Source organism: Colossoma macropomum, unplaced genomic scaffold (genome assembly GCF_904425465.1).
Source record: "Colossoma macropomum unplaced genomic scaffold, Colossoma_macropomum, whole genome shotgun sequence".
NCBI lineage: Eukaryota > Metazoa > Chordata > Actinopteri > Characiformes > Serrasalmidae > Colossoma > Colossoma macropomum.
The window spans coordinates 18,683,633-18,705,323 of NW_023494789.1; positions in this window are offsets into that span (position 1 = coordinate 18,683,633).

The window sequence follows — 21,691 nt, forward strand, 5'->3', positions numbered from 1 at the left end:
TTTAGTACTTTTCTATGCCAGAAAAGATTTTGAAAAAGTGTAAAATAAAATGCAATGGATATGGATTGCTGGGCTGCTCTTTGCTGAATGGGCAGAAAATCAAGGTTTAATTCATTTCTTGATAAAAATCTGGATGTCACCAAGACTAAGATGTGGCAGGCTGAAGCAATATTGTGTCATTCATCCACACTCTCCCTTTCCACTCGTCTCTCTCTCTCTCTCTCTCTCTCTCTCTCTCTCTCTTTCTCTCTCTCTTGCTCTCTCTCTCTCTGATTCTCTGTTTCTCTCTCGCTCTGTAATAACCCCATGGCCTAATCTACAATACAAACTCAGCAGCTGAATTCCTTTACGCCTCACTCGCTCAGAGTGGAAGAGGGATCCAAATAAAAGGTGCCTACTCAATTAACAAATGACTTCTGCCTTTCTTGCCCTCTGTTTAATCTGTTTGTACCAAATCCAACTAATAATACATTAATGGAGAAAAAGATTATAGCGGATGAAATGAGACACTCAATGGAGGCAGTAATTACACTCTCTCTCTGTAGTGCTCAGCAGGCAGAAGCTGCTTCAAAAGCAGGTCGGCGTGATACCTGAGAAATGCCTGGTGATCCCCCCCCCAAAAAACCACTCCATTATAACAGTCACACCAAAGCAGACGTATTGAACGATTATGCAACATTAGCACATAGAAGACTGAAACAAATTAGACCGTGGAACGTGTCATTCAAATTTAAATTTGCCAGAGTTTGACGATATGAGTTGCATTTCATATGTGTAATTGGCAAGCAAAGCAAGGATACATTAAAGAAAGTCATAGAAAAAAAAAAAAAAACAAGCAAAGGGTGCTACATTGAACTAAGTCGTTTTTCAGAAACAGTTCAAAAGTCATGAGAATTTGTCTTTTTTTTTAGCAATGGTTAGGCCATAAGTCAAATTTAAACAATTTTCCCCTTACCCCAGACACATTTGGTGTCTGAATTTGCTTCTTTAGTTTTTCACTGGAGCTACGAAGCCAACATGGCTCATAAGTAATTCAAAATTCAGGCTTCAAGATGACAGCTATTAATGTTTTCAACTATGTCATGGACTAATCCATTTCAATAGCATATCATACAGTGTCAGAGGCCAGTCTACATAAGATTACCTAACAACTTTATGGCTGTGTCCAAAACTACATACCACTGTACTAAATAGTGTGCCAAAAATAGTACACTACCAGCATAGTATGTATAGTATGGTAGTATGTGTTTTGGATGCAGCCTGTATGATTTGAATTGCATGGTGTTTGCACAGTGCTTCCTTGGGGCTTTAGGCTTGTTAGCTACTAGGGGTGGGAATCTCTAGGCACCGCACGATTACGATTCAGAGGGCTGCGATGCGATTATAAAACGATTATTGATGCATCACGATGCGTCCTTTTTTTCAATACAGGATTTCTTTTTTTCCACTGTATCAGGACTTGGTACTTTTAAAGCAAAGTATTTGTAATGATCCATAATGAATTTACTTCCAATATCTTTTATTAGTAAATCAAATGGAAGTGATGTGGCAAGTGAACTAGAAGGCTCTCATTCACTGTTATTGTTTGGAGCACATGAGACGCTGCTGCCACTCATCTGTGATAAAATGCGCAGTTACGGTGAAATAAGATCCAGTGGTAATGGATGTCCACGCAGCACGTTACAGCTGTCCTACCCGTTCGCAAAAAGTTGCGAAGATTAAGTCGCTTCTCTTTCGAATTCGAACAATAAGCTGGAGAATAAGAAGCGACTTCAGCCTCATAAAACAGTCGAACATTGAGAGACATTTTACAAGAAACTGATGTACTTTTGAAGAAAAGTTTTCTGGCGGAGATGGGAGGAAAGCGGCTATAGCTAAAGCTTAAAGCAGAGCAAAGTAAGTCTGCATCTTCGTTTATATTTTTTAACCTAATCTATACTAGGACATTCACACATACTGAGACATACTGGACATAAAATGTTGTGGCTCCCAAGGTGGTCTGATTTTGGTTGAAAGGACAAAATGTCTTTTCTTAACATTTGTGTTGCGACTCCTGACCTAACCTGGCTTTTAATGCAGAGGGAGCCGGTCGGATTTCTCGCTCATCCATGTGTGCTTTTGTTATGTGCCTCCACAGACTGTCCGGGCGCTGCACTTCCGCACTTCCAAGTTCCGCCTTTTGTGTTCCGTCAACATTACATTACAAATTAAATATTTAGAAAATCAATTTTTGATGTTTGTGAATCGATTCAGAATCGTTCACGTCCGCGTCGCGATGCATCTAAGAATCGTTTTTTTCTCGCACCCCTATCAGCTACACTATATTTTGTTAACATTACCCAACATTTCTTCTGAAATCAGGGGTATTAATACTGGGTTTGTCCCACTGTGCTACAGTAACAGCCTCTAATCTCCTGGAAAGGCTTTACACTAGATGTTGAAACATTGTCACTGCCAGGGCTGGAGTGGGATTGTTTTCAGACCAGGAGTTGCATGATGCAGACCAGCCCACCCTAAACGCTACACAAACACAAAGTGGGAAGAAAAACTTTGTAGATACAATTTTAAAATGTGCTAATGTCTAGGAATGTCTTTAAGTCATGATAAGCTATTCCTAACAGCATTGCAGTCATCACCCTACATATTTCAACACGTCTATGGTGATACAAAACCATAACAATCAACCAGAAAGCTGGATTCACATAAACACAATCAACACTGCAGCACCTTCACTAAAAGGATGCATCCGCTCCCCACAGGCACAACTTCTACACAGAGAAGATGATAAAACTAATTTAAAATCAGACCATTGAGATACGCAACCCAACAAAATAACAACACAGCAAACTTTAAAACCTAAAACTAATCATTGTAGGTAAAAGCATATTGCCATGGTGGGCATGAAACACGTTTATGGTCCATTTATGTCTTAGCTGTACTGTTAGATGTTTGCTTTGACATTTTCACAAAGCCTATTACATTTGTTTTCAGCTTTGGATGGGTTGAAAATTATATGCTTTAAGGAACAGATATACTGTCAAACATCTTTTAACCGCAACTGAAACTGAAGGCTTGAAACAAATGTAATAAACTTTGTAGAGCTGCCTGTTGTGTCAGTCAGCACCAGTTTGGAAGATACTGTGGCCAGATTCACACAGTCATGTTGAATTTGATTTGATAATCTCTCAAGACTAATGTTAGCTTCTTATTTGAATTTTTGTTCCACCTTAAACAGGGCAGCAGTTGCATGCTAGCACCTGTCCAGGCACCTGAACGTAACTGCTAAATCATCTAAGGTGGAACTGGAAATGGGAATTGGAAGCTAACCTCAGCTTCATATGAATTTCAATTACAATCAGCAAACTGGAGCTGTATCACTTGAGTTGGTGACTGCATCTTAAACCCCTAGATTACTACACAAATACACTTTGATGTAACTTTTATAGTTTGTCTTTTGCTTATATGTTCTAGTTTATACAGTAGCGCTCAGTAACCAGTCCAAAACACTACTGGCCCACTGGGAATTCTCCTGACTCTCCTGATTATCCATTCTGGCAATGCTTACTGCTGTGAGGATTTGATTGCATTCAGGAACAAAAGCATTAGTGAAGTCACATACTGATGTTGGATGATTAGTTCTGGATTACAAACTCCACTCCAGCTCTTTCCAGGGAAATGGATAGAGCTCCATCACTCCAGAGAATGCAGTTCCAGTGCTCCACAGCCCAATGTTGGGGGGCTTTAGCTGATGCTTAGCATTGGGCATGGTGACCTTAGACCAATCACAATTTAATAATCCAGTTAGTGGTGGCAAAACTGAAAAAGCAAACTCTGGATGCTAAACATTGCTGATCAACTTTGTTTGGGTGTAGATTGGATTGTTTGCCAAACTATTTTTTAAAAGCCTTTGTGTTTTGTAAAAATTGTCCCTGAAAATAAAGACAATAAGGCAGTAAAGACTTCACAAATGGCGATTAAATATGCCCACTTTCTTGAATCAGCCTATAGGTCTACATGCCTCCATACTCATTGGGAAACAATGTGAAATGCCAGCATACTCTCATCTACCCTCTGCCACTGTATGTATGAGCTGGCATGAGCTCCTTGCCATTTATCTTCACCCCACTGTAATTCACACAGGCCGGATGAATCGGTGAGATAGGAGTGTGCACTTGAGTGCATCGTTGCAGCTCATAATTCAAGACTAATGGCTAGTTAAGCTGAAGTGAGTCTAAGCATGGTGCTTAATACAAAATCAGGTAAAAGAGAATAACAGATGACTGAGGGAAATGACTGATGGAGGTGGAATGAAGGGGAGGTGTGAATCAACTCTCTCTCTCTCTCTCTCTCTCTCTCTCTCCTCTCCTCTCTATCACAGTTAATTAGCGGTGTAATCGTACATGCTCTGCTATTTAATCTGCGTTCACCAAGATGAGAGATTAAGCGATGAAAAGATAATCTATGCTGAGAATCAGAGCAACTTTGGAGAGCGAGTGCAGCTTGGTGTTGCTGCATTGAACTGCTTAAAAAGAATGGAAGTACACTGTTACACTAAGCATGAAAACTAAAAATAGAAATCTATGAATTACTTGTAGCTACCAATTAACACTTCTTAATAAACATTTAGTACTACATGGAGAAAATATGGTATTACAGGTATTATATTCTACAGAAGAAGTTAATCTGATGATAAGTTGCAATACCTAATCAAAATATAAATTAGGCCTTAGCCCTTGACATATTATGAAGTAAATAACTCATAAAATGGATATTTCATCGTGTTGTAGTGTATATTTTAAAAAGTAATACTTCTAATGTCTTTTATTTGTCATAAACAGCAGTTTTTATTTATGTTTTTCTCAATTCTGCTGTATCTTAGCTATATGCGTAACACCTATTACTACAGTACCACTTGAGTAGATGGATTTGATCTAATTATAATGAAGTTGCAATCCTAATCAATATACGCCTTAACCTTTACTGTATTATAAGATAAATGGTCAAGTGAATAAACATTTTTCTTTATTCCCCCAGAAATCTTTTGGGGTCAGTTTGTCTTTGGATAATAGCGATTTGTGCATGCATAGTAAGTAATTATCCCAGTTCTAATTATTGAGTTTGGGTGTTTCAGCCACACCCATCGCTAATAAGTATATAAAATCAAGTACATAACCATGCAATCTCCGCAGACAAACAATGGCAGTAGCATGCATCATACCGAAGAGCTAAGTGACTTTCAGCATTGTCATAGGATGCCGCCTTTGCAACAAGTAAGTCTGTGAAATTTCTGCCCTGCTGTTTCTGCCCCAGTCCACTGTAACTGCTATTATTGTAATACGGAAGTGTCTAGTAGCAATAACAGTTTAGTCACAAAGTGGTAGACCACACAAACTCACAGAGTAGGTCTGCATGGAGCTGAAGCGTGTACTGTGCAAAGATCAACATCTTCTGTTGCATCACTCACTACAGAGTTTCAAACTGCCCCTAGAAACACCTCAGGAGCTTCATGCAATGGGTTTTGATGACCGAGCTGCTGCACGCAAGCTTAAGATCACTGTGCACAGTGCCAAGCACTGGCTGGAGTGGTATAAAACACGCCACCACTGGACTCTGTGTCTATAAGAAAAAGTGTTCTCTGGCAGTCTGATGGATAAATCTAGGTGAATCTAGGAGAACACTACCTACCAGAATGCGTAGTGCCAACAGTAAAGTTCGGTGGAAGAGGGAATAATGGCCTAACCCCTTAGTTCCAGTGAAGGGTAGTGTTAATGCTACAAATGTTAGCCATACAAAGACATTTTAGACAATTATATGCTTCCAGCTTTGTGGCAGTTTGGTGAAGATGCCTTCCTGTTCCACTATAACTGTGCCCTTGTGCACAAAGGCCCAACAACAGTGCCTGACCTCATAAATGGTCTTTTGACTGAATGGGCACTGATTCCCCCACACACACTCCAAAATCTTGTGGCAAGATTCTTCTCAGAAGAGTGGAGACTCTTATAGTGCAAAGAGGGCCAACTCCATATCAATGCCCATGGTTTTGGAATGGGATGTTCAGCAATCTCAGATAGGCGTGATGGTCATGTGTCCACATTCTTTTGGCCATATGGTATGTGTGTGTGGATATATGTGTGTATATATATATATATCTCACTAAACACTGCATTAGGAACACCTCCTTGTATCAGACTGTAGTCCATCTGTTTCTCTGCATATTTTGTTTGCCCCCGTTCACCCTGTTCTTCAATGGTCAGGACCACCACAGAGCAGGCTACATAGTTTGGCTTCAATTGGTTAATATGTGTTTTAGCAATCTTGCCGGAGATGAGTTGTGCAGTTTGTTACTCGGTTGTTACTGGTTGGGTATTATATAGGCTGAGGAACCTTGTGTAATGAAAATCACGAATCAAAATATCAGGCTTTAACCCTTGGAGTATTATGAGGCAAATGGCCAGTACAAATTACATTTCATGGCACTGGAGCCCATATTGGAAGAAGTCAAGAGGCCAAAACAAACTTTTTTATTTTACAGGCATGTCAAGCAGTTATATAGAATTACCTGCATAGATGGACTTGATCTAATGATAATCATGTTGAGATAGTTCTCTATTACGTTTTTTTATTTTTCGTATACGTAAGCATTCGTTCATTTTTTTTCTTGATTTTGGGCAATCTCAGTTACCTGACTAGCAGATAGTGACCAGCTTTAGCCGATTGCTGTCATCACCATCAGTGACAACAGACACTTCGCCTTCTTTTCCTCCCTCCCTCTCTCAATCCCTCCGAATGTCATCCTCGCTGCCCATTGTCACTGCATTAACCGTAGGCTAGCATAAAAGTAATTGGAAAACCGACATGAGCTTGAGCTCCAATTAACGCTGGCGCCAAAAGTCCCGGTTCTGTGTAATCCGCAATAATGGCTCCATGTTTTGGGGGAAAAGCGGGTCACCGGTGTTCGTCGCTCACCTCCTGACACAGGCCTCTTCAGCTTCTGCAAAAAAGCCCTCTCTGCAATAATCTCCATTTCTGTAGGTTTTTCTCTCCATCTCTCTCTCTCTCTGGCGTAACTCTTCGTAGCTTGCAGTCATAACGTCTGGTCGGCGGGAGCGTCGGGTGTAATTGACTGCTGACGAATTGGCGACAGGGTTGTTAATTATTACCCCAGGGTAGAGCGGCCGACGGGGGAGAGTTCAGCACTGGCACTCAGTGTACTTAAACAGCCATGACTGCTGCGCTTATCACATTCAAATGCGTTCTGTCTCTCTAGAGTCCAGAGTCAAGACTCTGACTGTGTTGGACACAATGCATCAGTGGCTGGCTTATTGATGGCTCTGTTTAGCCTCTCTGTTTGCCATTTCTAAGTGTTTTAATCACATACATTCATTGATAATGTCTCAGTTGGGAGCGCTTACAGAAATGCCATCCACTGTGAGTGGAGGACACCAGATAATGGTTCAACAGGCCTGTCTATAGCTTTAACATATAGAAAATGGTTAAGTAGGTCTACTTTGTAAGTACGTATGACTTTAACGTGCTTTGTAAGGTTATGACTTTAACCAAGGGTTTCTCAACGATTTGGTGGTCCTCAAGCTAATAATGGGGGGGTGTACTATATGGGTCGGCGGGTCAGTGATGGCATTTTGTCATAAAGAGCAGTTTCAGTTGTCCACTTGTGAGCAAGTGTTGAAAAAATATGTTGTAGAAAGATTCCACTTAATTTGCCACCATTCTGCCTGGTTTCTGATATAAAACATGTTTGCCTAATCTGTTGATATTTTATGTTCACTGATACACGTTGCATAGTGCAAGGCTAGGGATCCAAGTATAGCTGTGTTAAATATTTCTCAAAAATTAAATGGTTTAAGCAATAAAGTTGAGTTTTGTTATCCAGTGGGCCTTCATGTGTTCCAGTAATAAATGGGTGGGCCTTGAACTGGAAAAGTTTGAGAATCCTTGCTTTAACATGCAAAAAAATGGTTCACTAGGCCTATTACAGGTGTGTGTACAAATAGACGGCAAGGAGGGCTTGAGACATTGCCCTTTTGCCCTCAGACTGCTCAAGGGCCCTCTTGGTCAGCATGTATAGTCGTGTTTTATACGGCCATTATTTGAGATCTGTTTCTGCGATGTTCAGCCTCACTCTGGGAACGATTTTGTTTTACTAACTCTGACCTGTCAAGGATGCATGAATTACCTCAGCACTGAAAATCCTGCTGATAAAACACTGATGATTTCGTTTACAAAGTGTCACGTTCCATAATGTGGTTATTTTGAACAGCAGCCAAAATAATGATGGCAGGAAGGGGCACTATATTCTGGTAAACCAAGTATTTGTTGGATTTAGGAGTTTTAACTCACTGGTTCTTTGTAATATTAGATAATAAAGATAATAAAGGCTGGAGATTAGCATTCAAATACCTGCTCAGGCAGTAATTCTGGTATTTTTGACAACTTGAGAAAATCTCTTAACCTCTGAAATATGATTACACTCTCTCTTGACACAAGTATCTACAGTTTGCTGTAAATTAAATTAGGGTTAATTCACGTTCTTGTTGCCCTTTGTTCCAATGAGCCCCTGTCCCGAAAATGCCTGTGCACAGGCCTGGCCAACTTTGTGTGTATAGCTTTAACAAACAGAAAAGGGTTAAAGAGGTCTACTTTGTAAGTATGTATGGCTTTGACATATACACCGATCCTGATGGTAACATGATGAAACAATTTCTGCACAATACCCCTTCATCCTTTGTCTTGTTGCCTTGTGTTGGGCCTGCTCAGTGAGATTGGGTAATGCAGGCCCGGATAGGGAGACGGGGCTTTTTTGGCTGTGTTCTGGCAACTATATTGAGCTTCCTCCGCAGGAGGATACGGACGGGGGCGTGAAACAATCGGACAAAATGGCCCTAACACGCTTAGAGCCTCTTCTTTCTTTAATCGAGGCGCACACACATGCAGCACAAAAGGAGACAGTGCAAACGCAATTCTCCGCCACAGCTCCACAGCCTCTGTTCTCCAGCGTGCCTGGGCCGGGCGTCCCCTACGCCGAAAATCAGCCGACACGCAGGATTTAGACGGCCTCGTTGGCAGGAACTCTTCTGCCCTCCGACAGACTCTCTCTGCCTCAGTTCAGCGCTGGAAGAGTCTCACTTTACAGGAACTCATATTTTCTCTGTTCTGCCATTTATGATGGCTTTGACAGCATCTATATGGTTTCTTCTGATGTTGTGTATTAGCCACTAGTAATCAGTGTCATGGGGCATTGTTATTTCCTGGTATTGTGTAGACATGATGTTGCCAAAAGTGATAACTCAAAAGGAATGAATAGGTGATGCAATCATGTTTGCGTATAAAAGGAGCATCCAGGGAAGACCAAGACTGTTATGAGAAAGGATGGGTCATGGGTTGCCATATTGCCAAAAACTGCATCAATAATCTAATAGTTTAAGAATAATGTTCCTCAACAATTGATTGCAAGGATTTTAGGTATTTCACTCTCTACAGTGCATGGTATATCAAAAGATTCAGGGACCCTGGAGAAATCTTTGTGTGTAAAGGGCAAGGCTGTAAACCGCAGCCAGTGACCTTTGATCTTTCTGATGGCACTGCATTAAAGACAGGCATGCTTCTGTGATGTATATGAAGAATACTTTGTCAAAACACGCAGAAAGAAAAAAATATATATTTATTCAGTGTTCATTGATGCATCTACAAATGCAAGTTAAAACCACATGTCAACAACATTATGAAATGCCACTTCCCAGGACTAGAGCTCATCTGAAACAGACTGATGCACCGTAGACACATTTATTGTGGTCTGACGAGTCAACCTTTCAGATTTTGCATGGGGATCTTGCACATCTGTGAAGGCACCGTTAATGTTGAAGGATATATAGACATTTTGGAGCAACAAATGCTGCCTTCTACACAATGTCTTTTTCAGGAATGTCCCTGCTTATTTCAACATGACAATGCCAGTTCACATTCTGCATGTGTTACAAAAGCATGCTTAAAAGCTGCATGATCACAGAGTGCAGGTGCTAGATCCCTCTCCCTTTGAAAATATGTGACACTTTATGAACCGCAAAATCCAACAACGAAGACCCTTTACAGCTGTGCAGCCAATGCTGTATAACAGAAGAATTTTACAATTTTTAAATTAATAATTTATAATTTATTTATAATAAATAATACAGGTCAAACAGAGTTTACTCACCACTGCTTTCTGTTTTCATTAGCATTTCACACACTATCCCAGCTTTTTTGGAATTGAGGTTTGTTGCTAACAAGTAATGCTTGTAGAAACCAATTAGCATCATGCAAACAGAAGCGGAGATGACACTGGGTAGCAAAATGATAACAGAAGAGCAATACGAACAGAGAATAAGGTTTTACCATTAATATAAAATATTGAAATGCAGAAAAGGGAAAAGCAGATGAAGCAATGGCTATAATTACGTACTTTAAGTCTGTGCAGCAGTATCATCAGGAGGGTCAGTGGCATGCAGGTGATGCTTGCACATAAGCTCCATGGTGGTTAAACTGGTCCAGAAGGAGGGCGAGCAGTGGGCACCCAATCAAGGCAGATGAACAACATCAGACTGCACAGGATGGGCAGTTGTTTAGCTTGGCAAAGAAACATACAGACAGTTAGTTCTGTTAAGAGAGACTGGTTACAGTACATAGTGTTAACCGAGTGCAGCAGTGTACTTTAATACTCTATGTCTATAAATCCCCAAATCTGCACCTTTTATCTTTTATCTAAACTAATAACCAAAGGCTTGACTAAACAGGTGGGTTTTTAGCTTAGACTTAAAGACTGAGGCTGTGTCTGAGTCCCAAACATTGACTGTAAGGTTATTCCAAAGCTGGGGGGGGGGGCTTTGTATGAAAAGGCTCTACCCTCTGATGTAACTTTATTAATTGTAGGTACTAATAGTAAGCCAGCTCCTTGCGATCTAAGTAGGCGTGATGGTTCATAATATGAGAAAAGTTCACTCAAGTACTGAGGGGTGAGGCTGTTTACAGCTTTATATGTCAGTGAAGGAATTTTGTACTCAATGCAGAATTTAACTGGAAACAGTGTAGGTTTGATAAAACTGGGCTGATATGGTCAAACTTTCTAGTTCTTGTGAGGACTCTGGCTGCAGCAATCTGTACTAACTGAAGCTTGTTGAAGCTTTTGCTGGAACATCCAGACAGCAGGTCATTACAGTAATCCAGCCTTGAGGTAATAAAGGCATAAACTAGCTTTTCTACATCCTGTAGAGACAGTGCATTTCTTAATTTGGCAATATTGCAAAGATGGAGGAAAACTATTTTAGTAATATTAATATAATAATAATAATATTAGGAATACCTGATGCAACTGAGATGCTATTAAGTTTAAGCATGAAATTAGACAGTTTGTTTCTAGCAGCTTTTAGACCAAGAAGATGAACATCTGTTGAGTAAGAGGAAGTTACTCAATATCCGGTCTTTCATGTCTTTTACACAGTCCTTAATCTTATTAAGTTGAATTTTACCATTTGGTTTGGTCGAGACATACAATTTTGTCTTCAGCAAAGTGGTGGAAATTGATGCTGTCTTTACTGATAATGATACCCAGTGGTAGCATATATAATGCAAATAATACAGGTCCTAAAACAGAACCTTGTGGAACACTATTCTTTACTTTTGTAAAAACAGACGATTTGCTGTTTACATTCACCAACTCAAATTAAACAAAAAAGTACCCTCTAAGCACTTGGTGTATATCTGATTCAGTAGGTTCAGACAGATAGCTGATAGAGGCCGATAGATCTGGGAGGTTTCTGATAAAGCCGTAGCTGTGGAGGATGTTATAGTCAATGGCTAAATGATCTATGTTTACAACTTCAAAATTAAGTCAAGTAAGAAGAGCATTTTGTAAACTGGATTTTTAGCTGAACTGTGTCTTTAAATCTGGATGGATGACAAAATTTCCACATTCTACAGTTCAAATTACTGACCGAGCATACAAGGAGTCCAGTTGAACAGGTCATGCCCTTCCCAAAGTTCTCATCTGCATGTAATCGTTGCTCATGTTGATATGGTCTAGCAAACAGCGTTCAGCTGCTTTTATTAAATACATTTGCTCTTTTTTCCTTCACACAGATGATGAAGGAGTTTTATTCAACGTGATCAGAACCTTGACATAACATTGGATTCCCATCTGTAATTTGAAAGTGGAATGAAAGGAAAAGACAGGAGTGTACCTGGAAGGGCACGAGGCATTTAAAGATGGCTTCCGTCGGCCCAGCCGCACTCACCCCCCTTAGTCTAACATTCAGAGCGGGAGGAATATCCTTTTGTTATCATCCCTCTCTCTCTGGAAATGATCGCCCTCTCCACTTCCCCGTGCCCCGCGGAGCCACGAGAATCGAGCTGGCCAAAGACGGAGAATAGCTACATTTATAATTTTTTTCTCCTTCTCTCTCTTCACTCTCCATAGATTAATTTTCCAGGAAGCCCTGTCAGTACCCATACAGGGCGAGAGAGAGGGAGAGAGAGAGAGAGAGAGAGAGTACAAAAGAAGGGGAGGGGAGAGATTGGGGCTATGGTGCAAAAGCCTTTTCGGTTTCCTTTTTCCCCTGCTTTTTTTTCCTTTGACAGATCATTTTCATGCGGGGTATCAGGGGGTCTGGCCGATAATTGGCATGCAGATTGCTACTGATGGCGTCCCACAACAGAAGAAAAGAGCTGGCTAGTTAGAATAATGAGGCAGCCGTTCTGATGGATGGCCGAGAGAGGAGGTCATACAAAATGTTTCAGACACAATCCGAACCCCCCTCCTCTTCCACACATGCCCCCCCAGTATCTCCCTCCCACCTCCTGCTTAAACAGCTTCTCCTCTCCCCACCAGCTTTCATTACAACGCTCCAATCTCTGCCCACTTTACAACTTACAGGAGCATGAGACACTTTTCTTTCCTTCTTTCTTTCGCTTTTCCTACATCTCTCCATTTCTTATTTGTCCTCTTCTTTCTTTCTTTCTTTCTTTCTTTCTTTCTATGTTCCTTCTCTTCTTTCTTGTTCTCTACTCTTTCTCTTTCTTTCATCTATTGTCTTGTCTCAATTTATACATGTCCCTTATTTCTCTCTTTACTCTGTTCTTTCTTTCTTTCTATATCTCATGATCCTTGTTCCATGTTCATTCTTTTTTCTTCTCTACTCTTCCTTTCTTCTATACTCTTCCTTTCTTTCTTTCTTTCTTTCTTTCTTGCCTTTATTCTTATCTTGTCTCCATTTCTACATCTCTCTTCTTATTTTGCTATTTTCTTTCTTTCTTTTATCTTTCTTTCTTTCTTAGTTTCCTTTAGTTATACTTTCCTTTTAATTTAACTCTGTCTTTATTTGAACACATCTCTGATACTTATTTTGCCATCTACTCTTTTCTTTCTCGATATACTCTTTTTCTTTCCTTCCTTTCTCTCTTCTTTCTATCCTTTCTTTCATTCTTTCTTTCTTATCTTGTTCCACTCTGTCTTTATTTCTTCATATTTCTTATTTTGTTCTTTGCGGTCTCCCTTCTTTCTCTTTCTTTCTTTCCTAACTTGTTCCACCTTATCTTTATTCCTACATTTCTTCGTTCCTTATTTTCTCCTCTACATTCTTCTCTTTCCCCTTTCTTGTTATGCTGCATGGTGGAGGCCAGAGAGGTGTGTGCGCGCGTGTGTGTGTGTTTGCATGTATCTAACTACAGTGTGTACTCAGGATGAATCTAATGTCACGCCTCATTAGTCTTCTGCATATTTAAGCCTTCCTGAGCTTTAATTACAGGGTGGCAATTAAAATGTAGCCTTCCAGTGGTTCATTCTGCCCATCAGTCAGCAGGAATTTACCTCTGTCTCTACCTGTCACACACAGAAAGAGGACAGAGGGCTTATGAGCTTTCATTTATTTCTCAAAGGCAAACTGAAAAAGTGATTGATTGAATGTACTTGATTCAATGTGTAAGTCATTTCCACATGAATAAAATATATTACATGTATTAGAATTTTTGTTTATTTACTTTTTTGTTGATGTATTTTATTCTTGTGTAAGTGATGTACACATTTGAATCAAGTTCAACGCACTACTTTTTTTCAGGACAATATTGATATTAATAAGTACTAGGAAATTCTACTAATAATGAATTATCATCTTAAATGAATGCCTTGCTACGTGTTGTTTACAGGGTTGTTGTGAACTAAATAATGAAGCCATAATTCACTATATTCCCTAATAATATACTGCCAGATATGTGTACATGACATTACCTTATATCAATTTATCCAGCTCAGATGTTTATGGTCATCAGTGTCACATGTCCTACTCAGAACACCGATGGTTAGGTGCTGGTCATCTTTCTTTCAAAAGGCACTAAACAGCCCTTCGAATGCTTAGATCGAAACAAAGATGGGTGACTTATGCGCTTGACACAACATGGCTTTAACATTATGTTCATAGCCTTTCATTTATATGACAAGACCTCATGTCAGGCTCCAGATGGAAATGTTTATTCACTATCATCCTGACATGCCTTTGGGATTAATTCACTTCTGAGCCCTTCAGTAGTCAACAGCACTTTGGTGTGAGATTTTGGTGCTACATCTATACAAATATGAACAGCTTTTCAACCTTAGCATGAACTGTACTGTGTGTAAACCAGTGGAGTGAGGAGTAATTACTCCCTGAATGAAGGGCAGGTATAGGAATGCAGGCGCACCCTGTTTCTGCCTTTGTGCTTCAGTTAAGTGCTTTGTAGTCTTTTACACTGTAGACTTTGAACTTAACTGCTACGTATAAAACCACTTAATTGTTATATCTGTATTCACCTGCTAATTGTCTCTGAGGTAAGAAAACCTCTGTAATGGTAACTTTATATAAAAAAGAAAAACAGTCTTAACTAATTATTCAGTAATTAATCTTAGGATTTTTTTTATTTATATAACTACCATGAATCATTTAGTTAATATTAAGCACTAAGTAAAAAAAGAAATCTGTCATACTTGATTGTTTCAGATCTGCAAAGTTTCATATAAGACAAAGACAGCCTGAGTAAACACAGAGTGCAGCTTTTAAATTGGTATTTTATTTATTGAAGGAAAAAAAGTTATCCAACACCAACTAGCCATGTGTGAAAAAGTAATTGCCCCCTTAGTTACTCAATTAACCAATGAACCAATGAACCTTTCCTTACCAGCAATGTGAAGTAGGCTAAAAGGGCTCAACAAGCAGCACACTATGCCATGATCAAAGGAAATCCCAGAAGATATGAGACATTTTTAAAATATATATGTATTATTTTAAAATATATATTATTTGAAATATATATCTGGCCAGGTTTACAAAGCCATTTCTAAAGCTCAAATGGAGAAAAAAACAGTGGTGAATCTTCCTAGAAGTGCCCGGGTTTCAGAAATTTCTCCAAGAGCACAGCGACGACTCATCCAGGAAGTCACAAAAGACGAGCATCTAAGGAACTGCAGGCCTTGCTCCTCTCAGATAAGGTCAGTGTTTATGATCCCAGCATTAGAAAGAGACTGGACAAAAATAGCATCCATGGGAGAGATGTAAAGCAAAAACAAAACCTCATTGATAACTTCCCAGCTTTTTGGAATAATGCTCTGTAGGCTAATGGTCACTACACTGTAAATATCATCTGAATTGGATGACATACATTTAGGCATTTTAACAAAAAACTGAGCATCATTAGATTGAATGGGATTTCTGCTAGCATTTTGTAAAGCTTATCCAACCTTCCAACAGCAGTTATGAAAGAATGCATTTGTGGAAGGGAGCATTGGTCGGTCAGTTACCCAACACATTGAGTTTAATTTTGTAACAGCATCGTAAAAAACAAGTTATTTGGGTGGAGCGTGCATAGAACAATTATAAAGGGCTTTGTGAGCTTTGTCAGTGTCTTACAGCAAAAATACATGCACCAATGCCCTTTTTGTGCTGTCCTCACGACTGGGACTGATAACCAGGTCAATTCCTGTGTGCCCGATGTCTCAGGTGATGTGTATGTCTGTGTATGGGCTGGTCGCAGACAGGGCCTGGAGGGTGCAGTGAGGACTAGCAGTTCAGGCTTCTGGCACAAAGGCAGCTGTCATTTTCACACCGCCCCTTGAAAGGCGTCTCTGTCTGATCACTCTTAATCCCTGCAGCTATACTGATAATTAGAGCAGGCCTGTCAGGCAGCCCCACAAAACCTCTGCACTTTGATCAAGCACCAGCACAGGTAGGTTGAGCAGGAATTAAAGCAAGAGTGAGGCTAAGTGTTGCTTTATGATGTACATTACAGGTATTCCTTTAGCGTTTGGTGAAGCACTGTTAATGATGGTGTTAGCTATCATTAAATTTAAGTAGCAGTACTGAAGAGAGTAGGAGTTCCCACAGGGATTAGCAGTTTGGATTCTGTTGGTAACTGACCCCCAAGTAGCCGTTTGTGAGTGTGTTGTGAATGCTGCACTATTCTCAGGGTGGGATGTCACCGAGTGGAGATGCTTTATGACGTCCTACTGTATGTGGCATTTTAAAAGTCCATGAATAATTGTCCGTGAACCACCTTATAAAGCAAAATGTCACCATTAATTCATGCATTAATGAGTAATAATTGCTATTATAAAAAAATCCATCCTATGAGGTAATTAAAAGCTTGTGGTAGAGATAAGGGCTTTGTAATGGGCCTTTTGTTCTTCCTCCAAGGCCAGAACCTATTACTCCACTGCCACAGCTGTGCTGCCAACCCCGCCGGACCATCCTTTATCTCCCCTAATCCTGAAACACTCAATCCTGCTTCAGTCGGCGTTGTAGCCAGAAGTACACAAACATGGAAGCGGCGCTGTTAAAAATAAGCCTCGCTTTCATCCAGCTGTGCGTGGAGGTCCCTGCCGCAAACGTAATCTCGCCCGCACTCCCCGTCAACTGCAGACAGAAAGGCAACAAATTCACTGTCTCCTCCTCATTCTTCGCACTGTGCCATGGAGCTGTATACAGTACACAGCAGATCAAAGCCTTAATTGAAAAATAATTATAGGCACTTAATCATGGGGAAGTGGTGGGCTAATTGAAGCGAAAACAAGGCGGCGAGCGGAGGCCCTCCAAATCGTGGCAGAAAGAGGATATTGTGTGAGCTCCAGCCTTTAATAAAGCGTCGTCTTCAATCCCCCATTGTCTCCCAGATTAAATTGGAGAGGGCTATTAGCGGAGTTAATTGGCTCTCTAATTTAGATCTGGCCGGGCTGAATGCATAACGGATGTGAGCCGCAGCGGCCCATGATGTGCTCACTCTGTCACGCCGTCCTGCCGGACCCCGATTGGTTAATTGCTCGGGGATCGGCGAAGTTTGCACCCATCCTTCAAACGGAGCGGATCTTGGCCTGGCTGTGGCAGATGAGACGCCTGCCCGTCCCGCTGAGACGGAAAGTAGCCAAAGCCTGAGCTTAAAACAGGAGTGTGGCTGCATTTGTCACGGCCGTTTTACAAAATGGGGGGTGATATTGAGGTCGGCAGACATCAGGCAGAGAGAGAGCTTACTTTAGGACAGTTTGAGGGTTAGCTGATGGCTGTATAACAGCCACTCTGAAGCTTAAGTAAAGTCCAACCCCATGACCCCCTCATTGCCAGCACTGTGATCCCAGGGTCATCACACTGAGTTAAGCTGTCAGAGTGGCACAGTTTTTGTCTCACATCCTAAAGTTTTTTCCCCCATACAGCTTTCCACTTCTCACCAGCTTTAGTTCTACATCTCCACTTCTCTATAGCTCCTGTACATCCACTAGTCTGCCATGGAAGCACATATAAATAACTCCCATACTATAAAGTGGCTTTGTGTTGCTCTTGAAGAGTAAAAGCTATGCTGGATGTTGCTTGGGTTTCTTATGGTGCAGTAGTGGATACTGGCTGTGCAACTGAAGCTTAGGCCCGAGGCACTCCACTGAAAGGATTTCACATCTGCTGTCAGTTCGCTGAAAGCAGCAGCAGTGGCGTTATGGATGGACAGGAGATAAAGAGTGAGGAAGTCAAAGGAGTGAGAAAGAAGGGAAGAATGGCGGGAGATTGAGCGAGAGGAATTTTTAAGACGTTTTTGTTTGGGCGCTCATTTGCAGAGGGAAATGTGTGGGGAAATCTTAATTGTCCTCCTCCTGACCGGTCCACATTCAGGGAGAAGCCTCCGAGGCCCATGGAAAAACACAAACAGGACAGTTCTGCTCAGGACTGGTCAGAGTGAAAGCAAACGTTCTTATCATGCTCTCTGCAAATTTGCTTCCTGCTGTCGTGCGCTCACAGCCTACTCTGTAATGACTGTGCCCTCTAGTGGTCATGGAGCAGTAATGCATTCTGCATTTCTTGTGAAGGAGAGTCATTGAGGAAGTAGGGCGCGTATCTGAAGGTGAAAGGCTGTAAATGCCCCCCATTTGTCACCATTTTCCCAAAGAACCTTTCATCTTGCCCAGCGCCGAGCTGCTCCGGATCCTTTCTCTGATTCTTCGCTAATGGTCGCCCAACAGTGATTGCAGGTGCTCAGGGTATAAGAGCATGGAAGGACCAGAAACTTTTATTCCTTATTGTGGAGATGGAAGCTATTCCAGGTGCTGGGATATAATGGGGCAAACAATAAGCAGGCACCTGCTGAAAGGGTGGCAGTAGGCAGGATGTGCGTTGCCAGGTGAGAAATGGGGAAACATATAATTCAGCATTTAATCTCATTCTGCGATGAACTGACACCGATAAGAGAGCCAAGGTAACCTGCTCTGTTGACAGAGTGATAAGAACAGGTAGCCGAGTCACTGTATGAACAAGGCATGATCCTTCTGGCCACAAGCTTCTGTATTGTAGCTTGTACAATTAGCAAACCGCAGGGACTTTTCTTCAAGCTTCAAAGTATATCCTGGATCATTTGGGCCACCATTTATTCATGACCCACACTTTCTGCCCTGATGTTTTCAGTAACCTTTTTTCTTTTACAGCATCTTGCTGATTACACTGGTGTCAACACTTTGGGAACACCTTATCAACATGCTTAAACATGAAATGAGCATGTTTTATTTTCCTTATTGCTGTACCATATCAAAGTCTAATCAGGACTACTTCATCACATTATACCATATACCATTGGGTCAAAAAAATTTCAATATGAGTTCTTTAAAGGGGACTTCTGCAAAATTTCTACACAACTCAAAGTTTAAGATGTAAACAAAGTTATTCAAAATGGTTTGATGTGAAATGCACCCTTCTAGAAAGACTTAAAACAGTCAGACTGTTTAATCTGGCAGTGATAGGAGCCAGACATCTAAAATGTTTATTGCCACTACAAGCTACATCATAGAAAGCTGTTGAAAGAAATAGGTACAAATATGCCACCTGCTGCTTGATACGTTGTTTTTTTATAATATTTTTCTGATAAACTTTTGGCCTATTTTAAATATATGCAGGACAGAGAGGTACATGCAGGGCATTTTAAACAGTCCAGAGAAAATGTATTTTTTCACGTTTACTATGATTGCACCTTTAGCAACACAACTATTAAAACTTAGAAGACACATGAGGTTCACTGGATGTGTAGATTAATAAATAAAATGGTTCAATTTGCATTAGTTATTGTTATTGTGACGCCTGAAATCCTATCACAACCACTGTAAAGAAAACTTGAAATCTCTGCAATGAACAATTTTACATCAAACCACTCTGAATGACTTTTGATGACTGAATTGTGCTGGAATTTTGAAAAAATCAGTGAAATAATAGTTTGGAAAAGAAAACTGTTAAATCATTATTTAAGCAAAGCCTGCTCTTCGTGCGAATAAAGACATTTTGATGAACATGAAGTTGAGGGTTGAAGCTAAATAATACTTAATATATAATTAAGTATTAGCAAAAAGCAGTTTTATATTAACCAAAAGTTTGCATGTATTTTTTTTACTTAATTAAAAAGTGCCAATGAGAAAATTCATATTTGAAAAGAACCTGTCCCTGAACTTTTGATGAGCATTATAAGAGAAAGAGCTTCTGAGACTCCAATTCTGCTGTTGGTTGGCCATTAACATGAGTGCAGGGTAGTGTAAATCTTATCTGCCATGTGCTGCAGGTCTTTATCGAGTTTATAAAAACGTAAGCACACAGTGTGCCACATGCCACAAAAATCACTCAAAATTACTGAAGTTCTAAAGCATTTCTGGAATTAGCTATTTGGCAGCCAGAATGCATTGAACTGTGGTCCAACATTTGGAATTTGATTAAGACAGATAGCTTCTGAACTCAGTCATAATTTGCTAAAAAGTAATGAGATGTAATCCTTATTAAATCCCAGAGTTAGACTTTAATTTTGGTCCTTGACATACGTTCTGTATAATTCTCAGACTGGATCAGAGAAATGATAATACGTGATACCTCAGAGGTGTTTTCGTCTGTGTACGTGACTAACACAGTATCGGCCAGCATTGGTTTCGGTTCACAACAATGATATCAGTGTTTACATTTGTTGCCTGTGAGGAACCATTGCTGTTTACTCATCTAGAGCTAATATGACCATAAACTCCCATTTAGGATTTTAGATATGTTAATGATAATACTACCAATAATAATTACTTTATTAGTACTCGAGGATTGTTTTGGAGGTTTTATACTTTATTCAGATATTCTCAATACTCAGTTATAGAGGAAAAAAAAACATTAATTTACCTATTTAACATCTTTATTTAGACCAATCAGATTTCTTATTTTCTTTTTTCTTCACAATTAACCAAGTTCCCACCCGTTTTATTTCATTTATATTTAATTAAAACCTCCAGTGAAATTTATATTAATACAAAATGAAACTGGCCACAACTATATTGGCCATTCAGCCAATGGAATGGTAACTGGCTTTGATATTTGCAATTAATATCATTTTTGGAAAATCCCCATAACTGTTGGTTCTCTGTGTGTGCAATGTTGCAATTCTGTGTTGAGATGCTACTGAGTAATGAGCGGTTAAAGAGGAGGGGTGAGAACACCCTGCATTGAAAACAATTCACACCTCAGCAAGACAGACATGCTGAGAGAAAACAGACAGTACAACTGCAGCTTTCTTCATATTAAACAATCCTGTACAACTGCCACAATGAACAACATCATTTAAACACATCAAAAACATTGTTAAATATGCTGGCTTGTTTGCTCACATACTCAAAAATACATTTCGCTTTTGGTTTTGTAAATCACACACCATGATCGTTTCCACCATGATATATTCCATCAATACTGTTGAAGAAAAAAAGTACATAAGGCAAAATTTATGGCACTTCCAAAACATGGAAATTGCATTTCATGGCTGCTGTGAAAAGGGGCTAATTCGTCTTTGCTCAAGGACTAGTAGCTCAAGTTTATCTTAGAATTCAAGTGTAACATTTAAGAGTTTGCTGAAGATGTTTAAGAAATTTCTAGAAATTTTCACAATATTTGATATGTCACAGTAGTTATTTTTCAGACATCTGATCAGTTGGAACAGAGAAAAAAGAAGCAGTAGTGATACGTTTAAAAAATACTATCAGATTTTTCAGTGTTTATTGTGTTTACCATTTGTCTTTATTACAAATTACGAGTGTAAGTTACGAAAGTTTTCTGAGGAATTTTCTTTCAGTTTTTTATTTTTATACATTTCCAAAGTTCAGACTTAGAAGTTGGTTGTATTTTTTGCTTTTCATGATTCA